General features: G+C 47.4%; 1 long non-coding RNA gene and 1 other non-coding gene across 7 annotated transcripts in view; both read left to right on the top strand.

Annotated features, from left to right (window-relative positions):
* Positions 1-232: 232 nt before the first annotated feature.
* LOC147122723 (uncharacterized) overlaps positions 233-12,344 on the top strand; it is a 160,355-nt gene continuing 148,243 nt past the window's right edge. For all 6 annotated transcript variants that reach the window (XR_015081495.1, XR_015081492.1, XR_015081494.1 and 3 more), the window contains exons 1-2: positions 233-544; positions 916-1,030. This is a non-coding gene — a long non-coding RNA (uncharacterized LOC147122723). The remainder of the gene's footprint in view (positions 545-915; positions 1,031-12,344) is intronic.
* trnag-gcc (transfer RNA glycine (anticodon GCC)) lies at positions 453-523 on the top strand. Its single transcript has one exon. It is a non-coding gene; the product is annotated as a tRNA-Gly (tRNA).

Here is a 12,344-nt window from a genome sequence, read left to right as displayed (position 1 = left end):
TTATTTAATTGGCAGGCATCTGGGTGATTAACTACTACATTAAAAGACATAATGCTGCTGCCCAGCTGAAACGCTCACCTCACGGAGGGGCCTGTAAACCGTGCGGCACCTCACGCCTCCCCGACCCTGACTCTGACTTCAGGACACGTCTCCACAACAACTGCAGTGTGGGACGCGATGTGTTTGCGTCATCACGTTTCGGGCACCTGTTTGAAGGGCCCGCGGCCCCGATCACGTGCCGGGAGGATGACCCCGGGGCCCAACTGTTCATAATTGGCAAGGTCTCGCGCTGGTGTGCCACTTATAAAGAGTACAAGATCCCAAAGCCGGCCCGAAGTTCATGGGTCAGGTTTGATATCAGCGATGCAAAGCAGTGAATAATATTAGTAAATAGGTGTGACGCTGTTGTGATATAACGTTTATTAATACTGGCGCTTTACTTGTTTCCAGTTGCATTGGTGGTTCAGTGGTAGAATTCTCGCCTGCCACGCGGGAGGCCCGGGTTCGATTCCCGGCCAATGCAAAGTCAACTTTTGTTGTTTTAGTAAGTATATTGCAATAAAATAATGATTTTTAATCACAGTAAAGGCCTGAAGTCATTAAAAGAACAATACATTCGAGTTTTAACAACATATTTTGTGCACAGGAAAATATAACTGGGAATGCAGTGTATTTTTTTAATATAAAAAATAGTATTTTAACTTTAAACATCTCAAAGAATAAAACAAAAAAAATTCACTTACTAAAAAAAAACATTTTTTGCTTTTTGCTTCCCTTGTCCCTGAAAAGTTTTCAGATATTTTGTTTCCTTCTGCTGATATGTCACAAGGAGAAAAAAAATGAAACGAGGGCTTTATTTTTCTTGTCATTTTCTGCACGCACAAATAAACATTGACATTTTCACTTCTTATTTAGCACCAGTGATGGGGAAGTCCTTATGTGATTCGGTGGAGATGATAACATCAATGGAGCACAACATACAATCCATCATCTAATTATTCTATTAACTGTGAGAGAAACATGAGTGCAGGTAAGACCAGTGTGGATTTTTTTAATTTGTCCCTGGAATATGGGTGTCGCTGGCAAAGCCAGCATTTATTGCCCATCCCTAATTGCCCTTGAGAAGGTGCTGGTGAGCCGCCACCTTGAACCGCTGCAGTCTGTGTGGTGAAGGTACTCCCACAGTGCTGTTAGGGAGGGAGTTCCAGGATTTTGACCCAGTGACGATGAAGGAACGGTGATATATTTCCAAGTCAGGATGGTGTGTAACTTGGAGGGTAACTTGGAGGTGGTGGTGTTCCCATGCGTCTGCTGCCCATGTCCTTCTAGGTGGTAGAGGTCGTGGGTTTGGGAGGTGCTGCCGAAGAAGACTTGGCGATTTGCTGCAGTGCATCTTGTAGATACTACACACTGCAGCCACAGTGGTGGAGGGAGTGAATGTTTAAGGTGGTGGATGGGGTGCCAATCAAGCGGGCTGCTTTGTCCTGGATGATGTCAAGCTTCTTGAGTGTTGTTCGAGCTGCACTCATCCAAGCAAGCGGAGAGTATTCCATCACACTCCTGACTTGTGCCTTGTAGATGGTGGAAAGGCTTTGCGGAGTCAGGAGGTGAGACACTCGCCGCAGAATACCTAGCCTCTGACCTGCTGTTGTTGCCACAGTATTTATGTGGCTGGTCCAGTTAAGTTTCTGGTCAATGATGATCCCCAGGATGTTGATGGTGGCGGATTCAGCATTGGTCATGCCGTTGAATGCCAAGGGACGGTGGTTAGACTTTACTCCAACACATATTCCATTTTAAAACTTACTTAGGAACACTAAACTACAGTGCAAGATAGGATGATGGCACTTGTCCCTAATAACTAAGGTCTCTAGAACCAATATCACAGCTCAGTACTTGTGTAGACAAATTCACCTTTACTTTCAAAATTTCAGTATTTCTATAGTGGATGGTGTTACAAGGAACATTTTTAATGGGACAATGTTGGGCCAAGCATTAAATTTACCACATGTAAAGAGAAAACAACAATGCCAATTAATTAAAAAGTCTGTTTCTTAGGCAGTAAAACTGGTACTTATGAACAGGAAATGGCTATACAAGTTAACAGATTAATTTTTTATTTACAAAAAGAATATTGGGATTTGGGATATTTGCAGATTTAGTAGTAGATGCGTAATGTAAATTAAACAAACATCTTATTATTTTAAATATTCAGTGACCCCCATTAAATATTGCTGCATATGATATGCAAAGCATTGTATTTTGCAGTGTGGACCAATGAAGTAAAACTTTGTACCACTTTAGTTGGAATTTTGTGATATTTATACAAATTTAGTGTTGGGGTTGCACTCATTAATCTCTGTATCTAAATTTCTCTCTCAATGAAGCCAAGAATTGTGAGACCACTTCTAGGAGGATGCCTTACATCACTTGTGCTTTGTATCAGCTGTAGCACAATCCAGATGTTTCCACCTTGCACTCTGCTCACTGAGGAGGGAGCGCGGTAGATGTCTGTTTGGACACGTGCCTGGTGCTCTGCTTCTACGCCAGTTCATATTTGTTGTTTTGCAACAGTGTGGTGTTGTGCAGGATGCTACAATCAGGAGCAAAATACTATTTTATAAAGTGCTCATTGATTGGACATCCTGAACACTTTACAAACTTACTTTAGAATCGTTTTACTGTTGGTGTATCTTGGATTAGTACAAGTCTGAGATTGAAACCTGTAGCATAACTGCACTCTAAGATGCTGTACCTCTGCAGAGAAACACTTGTTCATCCAAATGGTGTTTCATTTGAAGCAATTTTTCCACATCTGTTGCTTTCATTATGTTTTACTTGTCTGGTAGAGAATATACAATTATGACATTAAGCTTGCATTGTTTGACTTTGCCATCTTATTTGTAATTTTGCATACTATAATCTGAAAATCTACTGTAACATGCATTGGTATTACTCCTTTAACTTCTTCTCCATAAATCCCTTAAATCTAAGGTAATTTTGTCTTGATGTATTTTCCAGACCATCGGTAAATCATCAGACCTTCCTCTCTAGATTATTTTATCTTCCTTTATTTTCTGTTATTTCTTGATCATTTTTTGTAAGGCTATCAAAAGTATCCTGTATTTGTCCACCTTTGCAGTCAATAATGTAATAAAATATGCTGGAGGAATAGATTTATTTATGGAGGACTTCCCACTTTCTAGTCCATCACTCTTGCCAAATTTATTTTCATCCTACTTTGGTCATTACTATAATGACTCTCACTGGACCTTTGTTTTTTTTCTACCATCTGTTCAGCATTAACTTTAATTTAAGACCCAATTAAGTAGGTTAAATAATAGGTGAAGACAGACAGAGGAAAAATTAAACCTGCTGCTTACCATCAACATTTTCTGAAGCTTTCCCTGTCACTAATGCTATATTCATGTGATAAACGTCAGTAGTAGAATTCACTGCAAATGCAAAGCATGCTGAAAATAGAAATAAATACAAAACATTTATCTGACAACTGCTTTAAAAGTTGAGAAACCTTTTCCCTGCTCTGTTGGTAATCCACAAAATTTCTGTTTAATAGTTTCCTCCCATTGTCTTTTAAATGACATTTCTGTTATGTCTGCACACTGGGTTACAGTGCTGCATTAGAGTTACTCTAGCACATGAAGTTTGATAGTGCTGTTATCGTTATATTATGTCTGACATTGGTGATAGGTACTCGATTGCCTTGGCCTGTAAGAGTTAGTTGGATCGGCCATTAAAACGACACGAGTTGATTTTTACATGCTGTCATTGAGTTATCCTTGCAAACGCAACATTTGGCGACGAGGATGGCTGAAATCTCTCTTCCACCACCTCCTCCCTTCCTTGCACTACCCGGTGAGCCCCCGATCCCATGGGTTCGCTGGTTACAGTCCTTTGAAACCTACCTCATCGCTCTCGGACTAGAAAATGTGAGTGCAGCACGGAAAAAGGCACTGATATCCCATTGTTTGGGAGTGGAGGGCCAGCGTGTTCTTGGGACATTATGGACAGCAGACTCAATACAAACATATGATGTGGCTGTGGCTCTGTTAAGCACACACTTCTCTGCCCTACAAAGTGCCCTCCTCCGGCGATTCATTTTTAGACAGCGTCACCAACTTCCCGGCGAGTCTGTGCATCAGTACGTGGCTAATTTGAGGGGGTTAGCTAGCTCGTGCAAGTTCGGTGCACTACAAGACGAGATGGTGCGTGATCAACTAATAGAGCACACCAACAACGTGAGAGTGCGTGAAAGACTGTTACTCGAGTCCGACAATCTGTTGTTGTCACAGGCAGTTAACATTGCCTTTCAAGTGGAGTCTGCAGCCAAATGTGCAGCGAAACTAGCAAGACATCCAGTGAGCGGCTTCTCCAGTGCCCCCTTCCACTCCGAACTCTCACACATGGCTCAGCCACACACACCCAGTGACAGCGCCCTTGGCCCCGACAGCTCTGACACTGTAATGCTCGCGCGACTGCAGCAACGCGCGCTACCGCGGCAACAGTGTGGAAACTGTGGATCTCGTTCACATGCTACCAGAGCGCAGAATTGCCCCGCACGCGGCCAAGCCTGTCGCAATTGTGGAAAACAAAATCACTTTGCAAATGTCTGCCGCTCTGCCCCTGTTGCTACAAGTGAACACTGTCAGTCCTCAAGCACTATAATTCACAACGTGAGCTCTGGGCCAGTAGTGGCTTTCAAGTCATGCACAATTAACCTGAATGATGTGTGCATTCCTCTGTTGTTGGATACCGGTGCCAGTGTCTCACTGCTGAATGTGGACACATTCAAACATTTTTTCAGCTCCCTGCCACTCTCTGCGCCCTCCACTGCCCTCTGCGGGTATGGTAGTTCGAAAATTGAACTAGTGGGCTCAGTCAACCTCACTGTACGCTATGGAACAAAAGTTTTGCCAGAATTTTGTTTTCATGTGGCACGCCAAGGAGCTAAACTGATGGGACTGGATCTTTTCACTGACCTGGGTTTTTCTCTCTTGGACACCGGTGGGTCTGCGATTCTGCACGTCACCTCACCGTGGCGCCAAACATGGCCAGCACTCTTCGAGGGTCTGGGCTGCCTGACTGCATTCACCCACCAGCCCATGGTTGACTCCACTGTTACCCCTGTCATTCAGCCGCTGTGTCGAATCCCGCTTGCTCTCCGTGACGGGGTCACAGCGGAACTAAAGCAGCTACAGGAAGCTGGCATCATCGAACCAGTTGATGCCCCCCCCATGGGTCTCCAACCTGGTGGTCGCAAAGAAAAAGTCAGGTGGTCTACGCGTCTGTGTCGATCTTCGAGCAGTGAATAAGGCCGTAATCCCTGACAAATTTCCACTGCCCACGTCGGAGGAACTCACAGCGCAGTTCTATGGCTCCATCCTGTTCTCGAAACTGGACCTTCGACAGGTTCCCCTCCACCCCAGCAGCAGGGACCTCACTGCTTTTGTGACACATGCTGGCGTCTTTCAGTACACCAGGATGCCATTTGGACTTAGCTCAGCACCCAGCTGTTTCCAAAAGGTGATGTCCTCTGTGCTTGCGGGCATTCCTGGGGTGGCCATCCACCTGGATGACATCGTCGTGCATGGGCCCTCGACCTCCACTCATGACGAACGCCTTCACAGAATTTTCACGGCTCTAGCAAAACACAAGCTCACACTGAATGGCGAAAAGTGTGTCTTTGCGGTTTCCGAGATCGAGTTTGTGGGGTTTTGGTTGTCGGCTGATGGTATATCCCCACTCCAGTCAAATGTGGATGCCATTCACAGCATCCCAAAACCCAGCTCTGCAGCACAGCTTGCCTCCTTCCTTGGCATGACTGGGTACTACCTGAAGTTTTTGCCCCAGTACTCAGCCACCACAGCCTCACTGCGCCAGCTCCTGCGAAAGGATGAGCCCTGGGTGTGGTCACAAGCCTGTACGGAAGCTGTACGTCTCCTCAAATCGCAACTCACGTCGCCTCCAGTGTTGGCTCACCTTGACGTCGCCAGCCCCACCCTCGTCACCTGCGACGCGTCCGCTGCAGCTGTGGGGGCAGTGTTATCGCAGATACAGAAGGGAGTGGAGAAACCAATCGCCTTTGCCTCCCGAGCCCTTAGCCCCACTGAACAGAAGTACTCAGTAGGCGAGCGTGAGGCGCTGGCGTGCGTCTGGGCATGTGAGCGGTGGCATCTGTACATGTATGGCCGTGCCTTCACCCTGCGAACCGATCATCAGGCTCTCACTGCCCTGCTGTCGACATCCGGCACGGGCCACAGACCACTGCATCTACACCGCTGGTCTGACCGCCTCCGCCAATACAATTTCAGTCTCCAGTTCACGCCAGGACCTGACAATGTTGTTGCAGATCTGCTCTCCCGCACTGTCTCTGCCCCAGTCCCACTCGTCGGTTTTGAACATGTGGAACAGGATATCATACAGATGCTGCACATGCCTCTCCAAACCACAGTCTCTCTCCAGGAGCTCAAAGAGGCCTCTGAACAGGATCCGGCCCTCTCCCAGTTGTGCACCGTCATCAGAGATGGCTGGCCTCGCAAGGTGCCTGAGGAACTGTCTGCCTACTCCAGAGTTAAAGAGGAGCTCTCCTGCTGGAATGACTCCTGTGTTGCGATTGGGCTCTGCACTGTGGTCCCAAGTGCCCTTCGTGCGCGTGTTTTATCCATGGCGCACGAGGGCCACTTGGGCATAGTGAAGCTCGAACAACGATGTCGAAACCTAGTGTGGTGGCCGGGTATCGACAGGGAAATCGAGGCCCTGGTCAAGGACTGTGCAGCCTGCCTTGTAAGTGGCAAGACTGGCCACCAAGCTCCTCCACCACTGCAACCCCTTGCCTGGCCCTCTCAGCCCTGGGAGCACCTGCAGCTGGACGTCTGTGGGGAGATCCACGGTGTCCCCCACCATCAACGGTTCCTAGTGGTGACCTATGACCTGAACTCAAAATGGCCAGAGGTCACTGCCGTGGGCTCCGTCACCTCTCGGGTCATCATCGATATCCTTGAGTCCCTCTTCTCCCGCTGGGGGCATCCAAAGGCCATCACCACAGACAATGGCCCCCAAATGGTCTCTTTGGAACTCTCCTACCTTGAGAGCAAGGGCATCCGTCACATACGCACCACCCTGAGACATATGGGGGGGTGGAGCATTTTAACCAGACACTGAAAAATGGCCTCAGAGCACACCTATCCCAGGGGTGTGCATTTGACAAGGCCCTCCTCCACACACTGCTGCACTACAGAGCCTCCCAGCATTCCACTACAGGGGTCTCACCCGCATCCCTCATGCTAGGCTGTGAGCTCATGCTGCCCCTTGGCAGGCTCTGCCCCTCGCTAGCTCAGAGCCCTGCTCCACAGGCTCAAGCCACAGTCGCCAGACAGCAGGAGAAGATGAAACTCCGCTTCGACCAGTCGAAGAGGGCCAAGGCGCCCAACATCTCAGTCTCCGATTGGGTCAGAGTCCGCAGGCCTCACTGCAACAATAAGATGGCCTCATTCTGGCCCTCCCCTCTCCAAATCAGCCGCCAACTTGGACCAGCCACCTTCTGCCTCACTGACGGCTCTCGGTGGCATGCCAGCCGCCTTCGGAAGATGCCAGCACCCCCTGATGCAGGATTACATGGATCTAACCCCCAAGCCTTACCACCAGAGTGGCAGGATGCACATGTGGCTCAGCCAGCCAACTCTCAAGCAGATATTGTGCCTCAGCCACAACCTCACCAGTCCCCACCTGGGCTTGCTCCTCCCTAGTCCCCACCTTGGCCTGCTCTTCACCAGTCCCCACCTCGGCCTGTTTGTACACGTACTCGCCCTGGCCACTTACTGTAATGATCAGTAACATGTCATTCTAGAATGGTACACTAGGTGGAGCTGTATGTTTAGTGGTGGGCTACCCACAAGGCAGTAGTCAAGATGGATGCCTGTACACTAGTCCACATGGCTGAATAAATGACTAGCTTAAGCTAGCTGTTCATAATGAAAACGTCTGTTTATTTATGAACATAACATGGTACCAGGAGTGGTAATATCTGCTGAATATTGTGAAACGCGACATGGAGAATTTGAAGCCACCGGAGGGTTTGAAACTCACGGGGAATGTCGACTGCAATTGGCGGACTTTCAAACAACAATTCAAACTCTACATTGCCGCCATCGGGTTCGGTACGATGCCAGATGCAAGGAAAATAGCGTTACTGCTCATGGTTGCAGACCCACAGGCGATAGAGGTATTTAATACATTTGTATTTGATCAAGAGGAGGACAGAGAAAAAAGGGACAATGTGCTAAAGAAGTTTGATACACATTGTTCACCAAAAAAGAACGAGACCTATGAGAGGTACGTGTTCTGTTCACGGACACAGCAGCAAAATGAGACTTTTGATAGCTTTGTGACCGATCTGAAACTGAAAGCACAGACATGTAATTTCTCTGAACTGAAATCACCCATGATTCGTGACCAGATTGTGTTTGGTATTCATGATAAAAAGTCAGGGAACGTTTGTTGAGAGAAACCAAACTAACATTGGAGGATGCTGTGAAAATATGCCATGCCAGTGAGCTAGCTCAACAGCACGCAAAGACTTTCAGTGAAATTAATAATGATGCGACTGTAATGAGTGACTGTGCTGCTGTCGGTGCTGTGTCCTACAAGGGGAAGGAAAGTGGGCAGAACAGAAATGCAAAGCAATCGGAGGATGGAATTTTTAATTGTAAACGCTGTGGTTACCAGCACCAGTCAAGACAATGCCCAGTGTTTGGGAAAATGTGCACAAAATGTAATGGAAAGAATCACTTTGCCAAACAATGCTTTTCAAAAGTAAAAACAACGAAAGGGCAACACGTCAATGTGATTGAGGACACTGATTTAAGTGAGACATTTTTTGTAGGAATGGTGTCATATGACAATATCGAAAAGGATACAGAAAATGTGCAGCCCTCAGGAATGGACAATGCTGAACATAAAGTTAATGCAGTAAAAGAGGACAAATGGATAATGCCACTGCAGGTAAATGGAGCATTAGTTACATTGAAACTAGACACTGGGGCAAAAGCAAACTTAATCAGCATGAGTGACATTAAAAATATGAAAGAAAAGCCCAAAATACAGAAAAAGTCAGTACTACTGAAGAACTATGATGGGCAGAAAATAGATAGCTTAGGTGTATGCAGACTTAAAGTGACAGTCAAAGACAAAGTGCATCATCTCATGTTTTCTGTTGTGGCTGAAGGACTTGATTCACTACTAGGTGACAAAGCTTGTGAGGACTTAGAACTGGTCAAGAGAGTCTACCGTATAAACTGTGCCATAAGCAGACCAGATGACTCAGTGGATTCTGTAGTGAGTAATTTTCAGGATGTGTTCAAAGGATTTGGAGTTCTACCATTCACTTACAAGATCCAGCTAAAGGAGGATGCTCGGCCAGTGGTACATGCTCCACGGAGAGTTCCAGCACCCCTGCGTGACCGGCTCAAGAAAGAACTGGACAGAATGACCACACTAGGAGTCATCAGGAAAGTAGAAGAGCCAACAGACTGGGTTAACTCCATGGTATGTGTAAAGAAAAAGAACAATGATCTAAGAGTATGCATGGATCCAAAGGACTTAAATGCAAACATAAAACGTGAACACTACCAGATTCCCAAGCGAGAAGAAATCACCAGTGAAATGTCAGGTGCCAGATACTTCACAAAGCTCGATGCCTCACAAGGATTTTGGCAACTAAAACTGGATGAAGAGAGCACCAAATACTGTACTTTCAACACACCATTTGGCAGGTATTGTTTCCTCAGAATGCCTTTCGGGATAATATCTGCATCTGAAATCTTTCATAGAGCGATGGAACACATAATTGAAGGTCTGGAAGGAGTTTGGGTCTATGTTGATGACATCATCATCTGGGGCTCCACACTGAAAGAACACAATGAGAGACTGACTAAAGTGCTACAGAGCATACGCCGGAATGGACTGAAGCTCAACAAAGCCAAGTGTCAGTTTGGCGTCCAGGAAGTCACTTTCCTAGGAGATAATCTATCTGGTAAAGGAATAGAGCCAGATATGGAAAAAGTAAATGCCATACTCAAAATGCCCCGAACCACTGACAAAAAAGGAGTGCTACGCATCATGGGGATGATAAACTTCATTGGAAAGTTCATTCCTAACTTGTCAGCCAAGACAGCCTGTCTGCGAGACCTGCTACATAAAACAAATGAGTTCGCATGGACAGAAAGACATGAACAAAAGTGGATGAACCTCAAAACAGTGCTGACAACCACACCTGTACTCACCTTCGTTGACCCAACAAAGAGAATCAAAGTGTTAACGGATGCATCAAAAGATGGCCTAGGCGCGGTCTTGCTACAAGCAGAGGGTGAAGATTGGAAGCCTGTTGCCTATGCCTCCAGGTCTATGACTGACTCTGAGTATCGATACGCCCAGATTGAAAAGGAATGTCTAGGCTTGGTAGTTGGACTAGAAAAGTTCCATGGCTACATATATGGACTTCCCACCTTCACAGTTGAGACAGACCACTGCCCACTGGTTGCCATCATAAAAAAAAACCTGAATGAGATGTCTCCAAGGATTCAACGACTCATGATGAAGCTGCAAAGATATGACTTTGAACTGATCTACACACCAGGCAAACACATAGTGTTAGCAGATGCACTATCCCGAGCACCCACAATGAGTCATGTGAGCTCTACTGAGGAAGACGTGGATGTTCATGTGAGTATGGTCACTGCTACGCTGCCCGTGTCAGACACAAAATCAAGGCAAATAGCAGAAGAAACAGTAAAAGATACAGGCCTAGAAATTGAGTTTGCGCTGCGCCAGGGCTTTAGCGCCGGAAGTTAGCGCCGGCGCTAAGTCCCTTTGCGTGCGCCAAAAATTCAGTAGCGCCGCGCTCAAACGGCTGCCGGCGCTACTGAAGGGTTTTAGCGCCTGAAAACTGGCGCAACGCGCCGCATTGCGGCGCTATTCCGGCGCTGCTGCACCCGCTGCGGTGCGGCAGGCTCGGGAAGTGCAGGCCTCCTCCTTCCGTTAAGGAGGAGCTGCCTGCACCCGGCCGCGGCCCGCGCAAATCTCTGCAAAAATGAGCCCGGCACCTCGGACAAGTGCCGGGCTTGCATCTGTTCCGGGGGGGGGGGGTGGGGGGGAGAAGTCCGGGGAGGGAGCTGCGGGCAGGCGGCCGGCGGGAAAGCGGCCGGCCGCCGCGCCTCCTTAAAGCACCGGCGCAGACTCCGGCAACACTCATTTGCCGGAGTCTTAGTTGCGGCTGCCACTGGCGAGGCGGCCGCAACTGAATTTCGGCTTGGAGCCGGGTTACCACGGCAACCGGGACGCTGCGCACACTGATGATGTCATCGGTGCCGGCGCAGCGCTACCGGTCTACCGCCGCGGAAGGGCCCCAGGCAATTTAGGAACCGGCGCCAATTGCAGCGCTAGGCCCTCTAGCGCCGCAAAATCGGTGCTAAGGGCACTGAATTTCTAGGCCACAGTGTTACAAACAGTAATAGGGAACATTCATCATGGTTGACCAAAAGGTTCCTGTCCAAAGTACTATCACATCAGGGCAGAGTTGAGTGTCGCAAGTGGACTATTACTAAAACAGAACCGAATAGTCATTCCACAGGCTCTACGTCAAGACATGCTCAAAAGGATTCATGAGGGACATCTCGGAATTGAAAAATGCAAAAGGAGAGCAAGAGACACTGTTTATTGGCCTGGCATAAATAAGGACATTGAGAACATGATAGGCATATGTGAGACATGTCAGAAACACCAAAACAAACAAGCAAAGGAACCAATGATAGTAGCTGACTTACCAACAGCACCATGGCAAAAGGTTGGTATGGACCTCTTTCATTTGAATGGTAAAGACTATCTAATAGTGATTGACTACTATTCTAACTATCCTGAGATGGCGCTGCTCTCGAGCACATCAGCAAGCAGTGTCATAATGCATGTTAAATCCATCTTCGCCAGACATGGAATTCCCAGGATTGCCATTAGCGACAATGGTCCGTGCTTCAACTGTAAGGAGTGGCAACAGTTTGCAGCACATTATGACTTTCAACACATCACATCCAGTCCTCTGTATGCTCAGTCGAATGGTAAGGCAGAGAAAGGTGTTCAAGTTCTCAAACAGCTACTGAAGAAAGCAACAGAAAGCAAGTCTGATCCTTATCTCGCCCTGCTGAGCTACCGAGCCTCTCCTTTAGACTCTGGTTCTTCACCTGCTGAACTCCTAATGGGTCGCAAGTTGCGCACCACGCTACCCTGCTGTGCAAAAGAAAAGCAGAGTAAGGAACTGAGACAGAGACTTCAAC

The sequence above is a fragment of the Somniosus microcephalus genome, chromosome 2, assembly GCF_052327205.1.
Source record: "Somniosus microcephalus isolate GS21.2 chromosome 2, FLI_Smic_1.0, whole genome shotgun sequence".
Taxonomy (NCBI): Eukaryota; Metazoa; Chordata; class Chondrichthyes; order Squaliformes; family Somniosidae; genus Somniosus; species Somniosus microcephalus.
This window is presented reverse-complemented; position numbering and strand designations above follow the sequence as displayed.